General features: G+C 36.1%; 1 protein-coding gene across 2 annotated transcripts in view; it reads left to right on the forward strand.

The window, feature by feature from the left end:
• The window catches only part of LOC107589607 (neuronal PAS domain-containing protein 3-like), a 56,684-nt gene that overhangs the window by 20,297 nt on the left and 25,005 nt on the right, over nucleotides 1–11,382 (forward strand). The window lies entirely within an intron of this gene.

Here is an 11,382-nt window from a genome sequence, read left to right on the forward strand (position 1 = left end):
GGCATAATATGCTACAAGGCATCACAAGATTAATTTAAAAGTATTTTAATTTTCAAGAGTGGTTTTGTAATTGTTGAGCTGTGATCCTGACACACCGCGTGCATCACTCCATATATAAAGTGTTTTTCCCCTGAACACAGATTATTCAGTCCACTTGACCTCAGAGTCCATGTCTCAGATGAGTGGATGAACAAACTAATGCTCTTATTCACCGTTTTCTGTGGTGTTTAGACAGCACTCCCCCTGCAGAAGCCAAATGCTTTCATTGCCAAATTTCAAATATATATACACGTTTGTTTAGTTGGGCCTTACAATGCAGCAGAGATAAGGAGCAAGCAGCTAACAGGTCTTTGCCCAATAAACGGGGGAAATTATCTGCCCCGTGCCTCCTCGTGACACAATTTGTCAGACTTGCTGATAGAAAACAAATTCTATTCATAAAGCTGCACTCCCCTTGGCACCGGTGCGATTCGCTAGCAATTCAATTATAGTTTTGTGCGATAGTGAACCCAGAGAGAGAATCCAGCCTGACAAGAAATATGACAGGACAGTAACGGAGTGTTTATGCAATTAAACTTTCACTGACAATACCTGCCGAGTGATGAATGTCTGGGTGGACATATATGTGTGCGAGCACTGCCCCGTAAGGACTGCACATTTTTCATGATTTTACAGCCCATTCTGATCTGTTAGGAATGCTGGTAAGTGGAGAAAGAGAGAAAGAAGGGAAGAGGATGGAGTTTTCTGTTGCACATGGAGAGGAAGGTGCATGAACCCTGCTGATCGAGACACAAGAAAGAAAGAATCTAATTTGTATTTGTGACTCAAACAACTCAAATTAGTTTTTTATCATTAGAATACAGTAAGTGTTAGCGCTTCATATAGTCACATAAACTTCTTTTTATGAACGAAGGAAATTGTTAGGGATGAACAAATAGATATCATTTGTATTTATATGTTTATCTGAAATGATTCAGAATCAGTCCTAATCTTGTTCACTTACTTACTCCATACATGATGAAGGAAAGAAAGAAAGAATGAATGCATAAATCAATGAATGAACAACAAATGTATGACTGAATGTATATACTGTACTGTTTAAAAGTTTGGGGTTGATAAATGTTTTTAAAGTTTTTGAAAAAAGTCTCTTATGCTCACCAAAACTTAATTTATATGATCATAAATACAGAAAAAACTGTAATATTGTGAAATATTTTTATAATTTAAAATAACTGTTTTCTATTTTAAAATGTAATTTATTCATGAGATGGAAATGCTGAATTTTCAGCATCATTACTCCAGTCTCACATGATCCTTCAAAAATCATTCTAATAAGCTGATTTGCTGCTCAAGAAACATGTCTTATTATTATTATCAATTTTGAAAACAGTTGTGCTGCTTAATATTTTGATACATTTTCTTTTCAGGATTCTTTGATGAATAGAAAGCTAAAAATATTTTGTAACATTATAAATGTCTTTACTGTCACTTCTGATCAATTTAATACATCCTTGCTGAATAAAAGCATTCATTTCTTTGAAGAAATTTTTTTTAACTGTCCCTTAAACTTTTGAATAGTAGTGTATGTTCAAATGAATGTTGAAATGAAACATATACACAGATTCCAAACTTTGATACAAAATTGTAGTTTTATTTTTCTAAACCTAAATATAAATGTTTCTTTAGCATGCATGCGATCTGAAATGTAAACAAGATAGAATGAACAAATTAATACTTAATGTATGTGTGAACATATACATTAACAAGTAAACAATGCCCAAAATCTCGATACAAAGCTGAATTGTGCATAAAATCTTTGTTGTATCAGCAGTTTGTCTTTTTTTTTTTTTTTTAGCCCAAGAGTCTTTGACTGTTGGTCATCTGCTGGTCTCTAGTTTAAGCTTTTATTCAGATGGGGGCTTCAAGCATGCTGTTTTGTCCACAGATCAGAGCAGAGGTGAGCTGTTCTTTTTAATTAATCATTTGTCCTTCAAACAGTGAAGTTTCTCTCCTCGCCGCACTCTCTCCACAGATAATTAGGCCCCATAGTTCAGTTAATTCCACAGGAGAGCTCAGGCTAGCCACCTGCTCCTTTTGGATGGCTAATCTTTGTCTTGTAAGATTCCGTCCCCGTAGAATTGTTCCGTCTCGTGAAGAATGAGGAAACGCCGCTGTTTTTCCCTGTAGTGTCCCACTGTTACTTGAATTTGTAATGCGGGAAGCCCAACACCCCCCTCTCTGGTTCTGTGCGCATTGATAGCGAGGTGTTGATTTTAGGTGTATATGGATCTCAAAGTAATCCTATTAATTCAAAGTGAATAACAAAGCAGCCTGCCTCTTTTTTCCCCATGCCGTTCCATTTATTCAACCTGCTAGGGCTTTGTTTCTCCATCATAATTATTTCCAAGTCAGATCCGCGCTGATTTCCTGGTGGACTTGTGTACCTCCGACTAACTTGAGGAACAACGGAGCCCGGATAATTCGCACCGTTCCTCTGGGGTGGTGTTCTCTGTTTTTTTCAAGGACATTTTTATTACAAAGCTGATGGAATTTGCATATTAATTCATTTCTTTCAATTTTTAAGATTAAATGTTGTCAACATGTATCAGTGCATGGTTTTGACAGACCTGATGAAATAGGTCAGTCATGCTTGAACGTCGCGGCGTAAAGCAGCCAGCTGCAACCCCTCTCTCTCTCTCTTCCTCATACACACGCATGCAAACTCACGTCGCATACTCAATCACTCAATCTTTCCTTCTTTTTCTTTTCCTTGTTTCCCCCCGCCTCCATCTCTCCGTTTCGTGCTACTTGATTAAAGGAAAAGAGCAGCCGGGGCTAAAATGACATGCCAAATTCTATCAACTTCCATTGAGGGCTCGCTCTTAAATTAGAATGCCGTTAGAGGCTTTTGATTTATAAAGTGCATTTTCATGTTTCTCTTCTGTGTGTTTTTTCCTCTCATGTAGCTGCGTGACCTTTTGCGCCTGTAGTTTTGCCTGCCTCTGTCAATAAATGAAGCGTTTTACATTCATTAATATTTTGTGCATGAGTCTAATATTATGTCCTGACACTGCTGGGTTGCAGGCCTTTTCTTGTTTGTCTGAGTTTATTTATCTCAATTGGAAACACAAATATAGTACAATGATAAAAAAGAAAAAAAATGGAAGTGTGAATTTGATGCTTCAGAACTAAATTTGAATAAAAAAATTAAATATGAATATTGTACTTATTATTAGTGGCCAATAAATATGGGCTTTTCAATAGCTGATGGTAATACTCAAAATTAACACATAATATAACGCAGATATATACATAATACTATTTAATGAGATGTGCACACAATTTCTAAATTTTTATGATCTTTTACTTTACACAATTTTTACTCAAAATTACAATAACATTAAAATGATTTTTTATGACTAAAAGGAGATGCTCACCAAGGCTGAAGAAAAAACTGTAAATACAGTAATATTATTATTACAATTTAGAAGAATTATTTTCTATTTTAATATATTTAAAAATGTAATTGATCTTTTTTTTTATCACATCATGTGATGCAAAGCTGAATGTTCAGCATCATAACTCCAGTCATCAGTGTCACATGATCCTTCAGGAATCATTCTAATATGTTGACTTGCTGCTGAAGAAACATTTCTTATCATTATCAATGTTGAAAAAATATTTTGCTGCTTAATATTTTTTGTGGAAACCATGATCAGGATTCAGCATTTATTTGTAACATTATACTGTACATTTCTTTACTGTCTCTTTTGATCAATTTCATGCATCCTTGCTGAAAAAAAACTATTAATTTTTTTTTTTTTAAAAGCACACTGACCCCAATCTTTTGAACAGTAGTGTATTTTCCCAGAAATGATCCATTTGTGATGTTGTCTATAGAATTTGGAAATGACACGAGAATGCTAACACAAAATTCTTATGGATCAATATATAGATAAATCAATATTTTTTGGCTTTTTTAATGCAAACAGCATTGATTCAATCTGGTTTTAGAGGTCGTTATAGGTTGAATGCACTGCCATGTGCTGCTCTGATGTGAACAATCTCCTGGGTTCACAACTCATTAGTTTTGACTGAAATTGTCTTTGTGACAAGTATTATTACTGCAGCACCTGTTCACCGCAGAACCCTTCACTCCAGACGACACTTACCGTGTTCAACTTCTCGCTCGCTCGCTCTCTCTCTCTCTCTCTCTCTCTCTCTCTCTCTCTCACACACACACACACACACACACACAGTTTCATCCGTGGCTATGCTATGTTGTGGTTTGAAAAGCAGCGTCCACATGGAGAATTAAAACACTTACAGTGGTTCACTGTGGCAGACAGATAGCGTGAGGTTTGTAGTCAGTTTGTATTTCTCTGGTGTTGACTGCACCCCCGGGGTGGGTGAGTGGATTTCTTCCAGAACACAGGGACCGATCCGACCCCAAGACAGATAAAAACTGCCTGGCTTGTCACCGGTTCACCCTCATTACCATAGTAATAATAGATGAGTGCAGTATCCCAGCATTTCCCTGCAGAGACCCGGTGGATGAAGCTGTAGCGGAGGGCAGAGGTTATCTTGTGTCCTGCAATGAGACGATCCAAACACATGTGGTGACAAACACAGAATGGACAATAAAATCATCTTCAGGTGGTAAAATCGCATTCCACAATGCACTTCAAATGAGGACCAAACTTCATAGCGTTGAATTGATGACACATGTAAGTCAATGTGCACCAGTGAATGCACAGAATGGCTATTTTAAATACACCCACTTTTAGATTCACTTTTATGCTTTAAATAATGAGAGATGTCTGCATTTGATATTCCTTTTTAATCTTAGTTTCTTATTTTTATCCTGTGCCAGCTAGACTTTGTTGCAAGTTGCTGGTTGTTTGGTGTCAATAATACTGTCTGCAAACACAGAATTCATCTTCCCTCCAGCTATCATCATAATGTAATGTCACCGGACTCTGTGAAAACTGCTGCGTACACACTTTTCACGTCATCCACTACAATACTCGGCAGCTTATGTTTCAGTATTTATGTGTCACACACAAAGGGTCAAGGTTTAGGTTTGAGTGGTTGGCATGGCTGCTGCTGGCAGATCTCGTAATATAATATATATATACAGTACTTCTGTGAAAACAAAAAAAGAAAGTGCCAGTGTTGTTTTGGACCTTAATGACTTACATTGTATTTGTGTGTCATAGCACAAGTCACAAGGGTGAGTAAATGTAAGATTTTCTTTTTTTGACTGAACTGTCCCTTTAATGAGGTCCTCGATCATTTCAGTCTGACCTTCGCACTTTGTTTGGCACATTTCAAATTTACAAGTAAATGTAGATTTTTATTGAGTTGCCACAGTAATGTAGCTTCACAAAGAGGCTGGTTTGTTAAAAATGTATAACAGATCTAACAGAAAAAAAACTGCAGTGTCTGTTGCTTATTTCACATGCGAAGGAGTGTATCTTAAAGGCACAGCACCAAACATTTTTTTTTTTACAATTTCTATATTTAAGGTCAGACAGGTGGTTAAGAAAAAACTGATTTTTTGAACTGCATTTGTTGTGCAAAAGCATTATAAGTGGACTTCAGGGCGGGGGGAGGGGGGTGGAAATAAATAAAATAATGCATTATGTGACCCCATTTGAAAGTGTTTTAAAAGCACATTGCACTTTTCGGTTAATAAAATAATCCTAAAATTTTGTGGTGGTGAAAATTCACGCAATCCATTACCACAGGTAAACACGACCCTACATCCATTTTTGATTTGCTCTTTAAAACGAACGACTACGCCTACATGTGTACGTTCATTTGAGGGGAAAAGAGTGCTTCAATTACAGCACTTTGAAATTCATTTACAAGCCCAAATTTGATTATTGCCTGACTTTTTCAGATGAAGGAATAATTAAAACAGTGTTAACAGCAGCTAATTGATATCCTGTGTTTATGGTTATCACTGCGGTGTCATGTCGTCATTGAGTGATAAATGCACAACTTCATCAAGGCTGCAATTAAACCACTGCATGCTTGACACACAGGGCCTGTCCTGACGAGATATTTACTGCCTTTGCAGAAACGTTCTTCTGTTGCGTTTTGCATTAGCCTAGTTTTTATTGCATATTTTAGCATCTTGTTTAAGTTGAGTCTTTATTTTGACACAATGTGGTATAGAAATCAGTAGGGATTCTGCCCATTTATACCACGGTATATCCAAATATACTATATATTAGCTATTTAATGGTTTCAGATGTGACTCAGAGTTATATTTATAATGTTTAACAGTTTTAAGTTGCTTTAAATCAAATTGTTATATATGAAGCTGTTTTGCATTGTTTCCAGGTTTACATAAAATCAAGTTAATCTAGCTAGTACCATAAAGATCAAATTAATTAATTAATGCATAAAAATTATATTTAATATATTATATAATTATATTAATTTAAGTACTTTTCATTTGTAAAGTATTTAAACTTTTTAGATTATCAATAAATGTAAAAATATTATTAAAAAAATTATAAATAAAACATTCATTTACATAAAATCAAGTTCATAAAGTACCATATTTAGATTTTTTTTTTAATTATTTAATCTTTTTTGATTATCAAAATTACAAATATTTTATATAAAATATAAAAAAAACATTAATTATAAATAAAAAATATAGCATTAAACTATACACACACACACACACACACACACACACAAGCACACATACATTATTGGGCTGCATTAAAAATATATTTTTTTAAACTTTATTTTGATTTATACTGTTAAGAAAATTTGAAATATATGATATTTTGGTTATACCTCCCACCCCAACATGTCATATCTTGCATAAAGTCTATAATTTTATGTGTTTCATACATTTTTATGACAGTGGTGTAGGTTTTAAAGGTTCAGGTCTTGTGTTTCGCTGTTGCTTTGCCTCTTTAGCAGAAATATATTGTTGCATTGTGTGAATGGATGTCAGCTACGTATTATAGTGAATGTCAAAATGGGGTTACTATGGAAACAGGGACATTACACACATATCTACACCACAGTGGCTATAGAGGTATATCCTGAAGGTCTGCTGAGGATACAACTCCCGAAAAATGTTTACAGACCATATGGGCCCCCGCCGAAACCTTTTTTGTGTATGTATTAGCATCTCTTCTCTGATGTGTTTTAAAACAAACAAATAGCTTATATTTTCAGTCTTTCAAGCTACATACATTAAATTGTAATGCTGTTTGTGAGTAAATCTGTTATTGATGTATAGCAGGGAAAAAAGAGGGTTGAAGAATACGAATCTCGGATGACTTCAGAGCAGAGCACAACTGTGTCGAATCGATAGAACTTGAAATTTGAGGCAGTGGTCCTTCAGCGTCTGCAAACAACAAACCTTTTATAGCTTCGGTTTGAACTGTCCTCTACAGTGTCACAGAAAACAGTTCGTTTTAGCCACAGCTCCAGATTTATAATTGAAAAATTATGCTTTGTTCCATTGGAGCACGTCACATAAATACACATGCACAGCACATACCAGAAAGCAATTTCTGACTTATTTTATGTCCTACTCAGTGGTTGTAAAGGTCTAAATATGTAACTCAAAAGTAGGCTTGTCACATTAATCAGTATGTTCTCACAGACATTAGTTTGTGAACTTGAACAAACCACTTGTTTGTTTGTTTTTGGTTTTTTGGTTTTTTAATTTGAACAAACCACTAACCCTAAGTACTTGTGAACAGATTTGAAGAAACCACTGCATAGTAATGTGCTAAAAACATAGAAATTTGCTCAGAACACCCTCTCAGTGTGCTAAAGAAAACTCAGAACACCATACATAGCAACACCAGCAATGTGCTAAAACACTCATAATACCTTATCAGTGTGCTAAATCTCATTACACCATATCAACACCATAGCAACATTTTAAGACACTCAGAACACCATAGCAATGTGTCAAAAAGCTCAGAACACCATAGCAGCATACTAAAACACTCAGAACATCATAGCAACACCATAGCAACATACTAAAACATTCAGAACACCATAGCAACACAATAACAACATACTAAAATGCTCAGAACACCATAGCAATGTGCTAAAACACTCAGAACACTATAACAATGTACTAAAAACACTCAGAACACCATAGCAAAACCATAACAACATACTAAAACACTCAGAACACCATAGCAATGTGCTAAAACACTCAGAACACCATAGCAACACAATAACAACATACTAAAATGCTCAGAACACCATAGCAATGTGCTAAAACACTCAGAACACCATAGCAACACAATAACAACATACTAAAATGCTCAGAACACCATAGCAATGTGCTAAAACACTCAGAACACCATAGCAACACAATAACAACATACTAAAATGCTCAGAACACCATAGCAATGTGCTAAAACACTCAGAACACCATAGCAACACAATAACAACATACTAAAATGCTCAGAACACCATAGCAATGTGCTAAAACACTCAGAACACCATAGCAACACAATAACAACATACTAAAATGCTCAGAACACCATAGCAATGTGCTAAAACACTCAGAACACCATAGCAACACAATAACAACATACTAAAATGCTCAGAACACCATAGCAATGTGCTAAAACACTCAGAACACCATAGCAACACAATAACAACATACTAAAATGCTCAGAACACCATAGCAATGTGCTAAAACACTCAGAACACCATAGCAACACAATAACAACATACTAAAATGCTCAGAACACCATAGCAATGTGCTAAAACACTCAGAACACCATAGCAACACAATAACAACATACTAAAATGCTCAGAACACCATAGCAATGTGCTAAAACACTCAGAACACCATAGCAACACAATAACAACATACTAAAATGCTCAGAACACCATAGCAATGTGCTAAAACACTCAGAACACCATAGCAACACAATAACAACATACTAAAATGCTCAGAACACCATAGCAATGTGCTAAAACACTCAGAACACCATAGCAACACAATAACAACATACTAAAATGCTCAGAACACCATAGCAATGTGCTAAAACACTCAGAACACCATAGCAACACAATAACAACAGACTAAAACACTCAGAACACCATATCTGTGTGCTAAAACACTCAGAACACCATAGCAATGTGCTAAAAACACCCAGAACACCATAGCAAAACCATAACAACATACTAAAACACTTAGAACACCATAGCAATGTGCTAAAAACACCCAGAACACCATAGCAACACAATAACAACATACTAAAACACTCAGAACACCATAGCAACACAATAACAACATACTAAAACACTCAGAACGCCATAGCAATGTGCTAAAAACACTCAGAACACCATAGCAACACAATAACAACATACTAAAACACTCAGAACACCATATATGTGTGCTAAAACACACAGAACACCATATCAGTGTGCTATGTATAGGTAGATGCCCTATTAGCTGTTGTTTCTATGGGCAGCTATACGTAAGCCGTCCACCATATTGGAATAGTCAAAGCCGGTCCATGAACACTCGAGAGCATGTTGACTGTGTGTCTTAGGAATGGTAAGATTCACCGATTCACACCTGTGCATCAGCATAAAAGTTACCGATGCAATGCATCGATTTAAAAAAGTGTGCATCGGATACAAGTTTGCATGGTTTCTAACATATTTGTATCGGTAAAAAACGATTTATTTATATATAATTATTAGTAGATGTGCGTGCCATACTTTCATTATTTAGAAAGTGGCTAATAATTTGTGACCAATATTTTATATGTAAATTGATTTCTCCTCTCTAAACAGTTTTTCTCGAGCACGTTCTCTCATCACCACTGCTGATACGTGAATATGAAGTTTCACAACACTATGGAGACCGAGGCGTGTCCTGAGAGTCACATAGAATATAAATTAACATGGCTGAGGTAGAGCTGCATCTTCCACCAAATAATTACAATGAACCAAAGAAATAAAAGCGACCTATCTGTACCATATTGAATTGCATAGCATCATATTTTTTTCCATTGCATCGTATTGCATGGAATCCCATTGTGTTGAATCGAATCAAAATCGGAATGCACTGCATCGTAATTGGGGTGAATCATATCGCATTGCATCGGTAGCTGCTTCATATGTATCTTTAATGTATTGTATCATTGGCTATTCATTGAGATAGTTATGGAAATGCACATCCCTAATGTGTCTGCAACCCTATACGCACGTATGAATATCTATAGACTTCAGCAGATGCTTTTTCTAAACTAACACAATACAACAAGACAAATCTGTTAGCTAACAAGGCATTTAAAAGGTAATTTAGTTTAAAACCCTGTAATATTGAGTTAATACACAATAAAAACACAAACCAACACATTCTTACCTGTGAAAGTTTATCCAGTTTGTTCAGGAATTTAAATTGAGGCGGTTTTAACAACCAGATGCTGCACAATGTTGCTGCATCTTGAAACTGATTGATTGAATTTTATTGTGAGTGACAACATATAGCCCGTTCCAGGATGGTGGAGCACTGAGCAGTTGAATGTGGCATCTACCTATACATATCCATGATAGACCATAGTAACTGCATACACCACAGACAAAAGCCTAGAAGTGTGGATGTAGGTTTTTCTTCAGAAAAGGTAAAACGCAGCTTTTTTAAAATTTGTTCTTAAACTCTTTTAGACGTTTGAGTATCTTAGCAAAAGCGCCTGATCTATTTGGGTGTGACTTTCAGAGAGTTGGTCAGGTGACGTGTAGCTGTCAGACTGTCTGCTCTCTCCTGACTCCTGTGTACTTGCTTTCTTAGTGTGTAGGGCACAGGGGTCAGGCTGATGAGCTGATGGGCTTCACAGAGCCATAGGCCACTGACACCTGCACCTTTAGCTGCTAATGGGTGCCGGGGACATCTGGCAGGAGCTTCATTTCCTTCGATTTAAACAGACTACTTCTCTTGGTGTTCTGCCACATCTCCTCAATCTGTTTGTTTGTTTACTAGACGATATGTTGCTCCATGACCAGTCCATTCATCTGTATTCTGGTGATTTCCCACATGCATTTTTTTGCGATGTTCTTGTGACCTCAACGATCTTTTCACAAACTCCTTCCATATGTGCGTGGTGGAAAGGACTGTGTTGAGACGATCTTTCACTCCATGACCTTTCATCTTGTCTTCCAGGGGTCCAGACGCGCTGGTCTTCACCTGTTCTCCCCTCTACAGCTTGTCTCTTGTTTTTCTCTATCAGGGGTTTGGATCAAACAGGGGGTCTCTGAAATGCATTGATATTTTATTAATTTTATTTCAAGGTTATTAAGGCGTTGCAGTGTTTATTGTTTATTTTTTCCAATAAAATAAGCAAATAAATGTTAATTGATATA

This window comes from Sinocyclocheilus grahami, unplaced genomic scaffold (genome assembly GCF_001515645.1).
Source record: "Sinocyclocheilus grahami isolate Dianchi unplaced genomic scaffold, SAMN03320097.WGS_v1.1 scaffold118.1, whole genome shotgun sequence".
Classification (NCBI taxonomy): domain Eukaryota; kingdom Metazoa; phylum Chordata; class Actinopteri; order Cypriniformes; family Cyprinidae; genus Sinocyclocheilus; species Sinocyclocheilus grahami.